The sequence below is a fragment of the Nicotiana attenuata genome, unplaced genomic scaffold, assembly GCF_001879085.1.
Source record: "Nicotiana attenuata strain UT unplaced genomic scaffold, NIATTr2, whole genome shotgun sequence".
In the NCBI taxonomy this organism is placed as follows: domain Eukaryota; kingdom Viridiplantae; phylum Streptophyta; class Magnoliopsida; order Solanales; family Solanaceae; genus Nicotiana; species Nicotiana attenuata.
Window position 1 is genome coordinate 220,198 of NW_017671405.1, and position 3,744 is coordinate 223,941.

The following is a 3,744-nucleotide window of genomic DNA, read 5'->3' on the forward strand; positions in this document are numbered from 1 at the left end:
AGTGCGAAGTGATAACCGAACTGGATGGTTAATAATCGGGGCCTCGAGCTTGCTTATTCGAGGACCTCGGGGTCAGTCGGGTGCTCGGCTGGGAGCTATCGGAGGCAATCGATGAGCGAGTAACAGTTTGAATAAGATCAATGACGGCTCTTTATGGCCAATAATAAGCAATAAATGATGAACAATAAATAGAACACGATGAATGCAAGCAATAAATGAAGTAATGAACTCAAGAGAGTGTGTTAGAGAGAGAGAGAGAGAGAGAGAGTGTTCTTGTATATTTTAGTATGAAGCCACAGATCTCTACAAATTGACAAGGATCCCCTTTATATATGAGGGTGAAATCCCAATATAGTACAAAAGCATTAATTACAAAGATATGGGGCAGGTATAGCCACCTACTGCCCAGATACGGGTCAGGGCTAGACCTCTAGGCTTCGTCAGCCTCAGTTGTGTGCCTAGGGAACTTCCCACTTTCTTCCTGTAACCATCGGTCCGCCCTGCTCCGAGGTCGAGCATTGATGGCCCTCGAGGGACGAAACTCGACCGCGGTTTTGAACCTTCGATGTGTCGCAACGATGGAGAATCGGACTCTCCGATTTTACCGTATACACCATTATTTTTTTCGAAGTCCCAATTTGCATTGAACCAATTTGACGTCTATAAATTCAGCACAAGAAATAATACTATTGTCCAAAAATATAAATTTTGAAACAAGTATAACTTTGTCTAAGAATATTTTCTCCAAACACTTTTAAAAGGATTACAGCTAGAGGCAAAGAGTAGGGGAGGAAGGAAGCCGAGAAGTAGAGGAGGGATCTTTTTTTCTTTATTTTTCTGCAAAATGGCTCGGTTCAATCAAACCAAATGTCAAACCTTACTAGTCTGAGCAGCTACTTCAGATGGTAATGCGAACAAGATTCTTTTCAAAGGTAAGAATTACAACAATATTCTTGCAATAAACAGTGAGCTCGTAAGAAGGGCTTCTCCACCTCTTAAGGTTTCAGATGGTGCTCAAACAAAGACATTATATCGCTAGCTGTCAATATTGCTTCGTCACACTTTTATTCCCAGATTCTTCACTGACGCGATTGAAAGCTTGCTCCAAAATATCACATGTCAAAACACCAAATATGCAAGGAGTACCATAATTTAGATCTGCTGAATGTACTCGAGATGTGACAACATCATAGTGAGACATATCACCTCTGATCACAGCTCCAATACCGAGTACTGCTTGATATTTCTATGACTTTCCAAACTGGTGTGCAACCATGATAAAAAAATAGTCAAGAACCCACATAACATCAACATCTTTTGAGTTAATTCTTGAAAGTATGTAAAGCTCCCTCCAAAAGTTTATTGGTGATAAGATCATTGAAACGTGCAACAACAAAAGCAAAGAGATGTCCTTTGACAAAGGTAATAGGACCATTCAACTGACGAACAATATATGGTTGAAACAAATTCTTCTAGTCGCAACGTCTCTCAATTGTATACTAGATCGAGACTATAATGACCTGACAGTCGTTTTGAGAGTTGTAGCCCCGTTCTTCTATTTATTACTCCTTTTATGCTTTACAGTTATTATATGACTTACTGGATTAGTTGGTTCGGGTACGAAGAGATTTAGGAGTGAATTAAGACACTTAGTCTCATAATTAAAAAGCTTAAGTTAGAAATATTGACCGGATGTGGACTTATATGTAAATGATCACGGATTTGAGTTTTGATGGTTCCTTTAGCTCCGTTGTGTCATTTTGGACTTAGGAGCGTGTCCGGATTATGATTTGGAGGTCTGTAGTAGAATTAGGCTTGAGATGGCGAAAGTTGAAATTTTGGGAAGTTTAACCAGGAGTGGACTTTTTTGATATCGGGGTCGGATTGGATTTTCGAAAGTTGGAGTAGGTTCGTGGTGTGATTTTTGACTTGTGTGCAAAATTTGAGGTCATCGGACGTGATTTGATAGGTTTCGACGTCGTTTGTAGAATTTGGAAATTTCAAAGTTCATTAGCCTTGAATTGGGGTGTGATTCGTATTTTTGATGTTGTTTGAGGTGATTTGAAGGCTCAACTTAGTTCGTATCGTATTTTAGGACTTGTTGGTATGTTTGGTTGAGGTTCCGGGGGCCTCGGGTTGATTTCGGGTGGTTAACAGACTTGGAATTGAATTTGAGAAGATGCTGAAGTTTGGTGTCTGCTGGTGTGATCGCACCTGCGAGGGTCTTAGCCACAGGTGCGATGCCGCAGGTAGAGCGCAGGTGCGGAGTTGAAGGGAGCCGACAGAGGTCACGGGTGCGATATGTTTTTCGTACCTGCAATTACGCAGGTGCTGGTGGGGGTCATAGAAGCAGAGGCAGTTGGGATTAGTGGCTTTCTCAAAAGCGCCATTTTTCCCGCCAAAGCGGATGCGCAGGTGCTAGCCCAGACTCTGCAGGTGCGGGAATGCCTAGGCAGAACCTATATAAGCGAGGGTTTCAAGATTTTTACTATTTCTATATTTTGAGCTCGGATTTTTGAGATTTTTGAGAGGATTTTCGAGGAGATTCTTGAGGTAAGCTCCTTGTGTTCATTTTTATTCAATAATCTTGCTTTTCCATTGATTTTCCTACCCAGATTGTGTTATTTTGAGGTGAAATTTGGGGGTTTAATGCTTGGGATTTCGAGAGTTGATTTTGGGGGATTTGATATCAGATTTTGATAAATCGGTATGGTTAGACTCGTGGTTGAATGGGCTTCTGGATTTTATGAATTTTGTCGGATTTCGAGATGTGGGCCCGGGGGCCGGCTTTGAGCTGATTTCAGATTTTCGAGTTATAACTTCGTGATTTCTTGTAGAATTGATTAGTTTAGCCCATATTGATTGTATTGTACTACTCCTATCTAGATTCGGGACATTTTGAGGCTGATTTGAGAGGCAAAGGCGTATTAGAGTAGAGTTTTGGCTCGGATTGAGGTAGTAACGGTTCTAAATCTAGTTCTTAGAGTATGAAACCCCGGATTTTGAGTTATGTGATTGGTTTGGAGGTGACACACATGCTAGGTGACGGCGTGTGAGCGTGCAAAGTAGGAATTGTGACTTGGTCCATTCCATGAAACTGTAAAGTTGAATAACTTAATGTTAGTTATATGTTCTCCTTGTGTTATAGAAATTTGAATGTAAATCATGTTTAGAAATCATGCTTAAGCTATGTGTTGGTACTGTTGGGACCCACAGAGGTCGCGATGCCTGTTAAATTACCTGCTAATTGCTACTTGTACTCAGTCACAGTTTTATCTGCATATCATGCCTCAGTCTCTATTGTTCCTTGTTGATATATCATGTCATTTCTGTTTTGGGCCGACTTCTATGATTACTGAGAGCCCGGGAGACTAGAGAGGTTGATGACTGAGTGAGGTCGATGACCTGATTGTGAGATATTGATACCATAGCACGTGAGTTGTTCGTGCGGATCCTGATATGATACTATAGCACGTGAGTTGTCCGTGCGGATTATAGCGCTTGAGCTGTAGGAGCCCCTCCGTAGTCTGTACACACCCCTAGTGAGCACAGATACCCACTGGGTGCGAGTGTTGAGTGTCAAGTGTTGAGCTATTGAGAATGAGTGAGTGACTGTTGCTCTGAGTGGCTGCATTTGATTTTATTGTTATTGCACTTTGCTGACATATATCACTGTTTTGAAATTTCTGAGAGAAACTATATCCAGTTCTACTTGAACTTGACATGTAAAAACTGATTTGACTT

The 3,744-nt window shown here is 41.2% G+C and overlaps 1 pseudogene; it reads right to left on the bottom strand.

The window, feature by feature from the left end:
* Positions 1–995: 995 nt before the first annotated feature.
* Positions 996–2,390, bottom strand: LOC109208085 (annotated as a pseudogene).
* Positions 2,391–3,744: the final 1,354 nt, after the last annotated feature.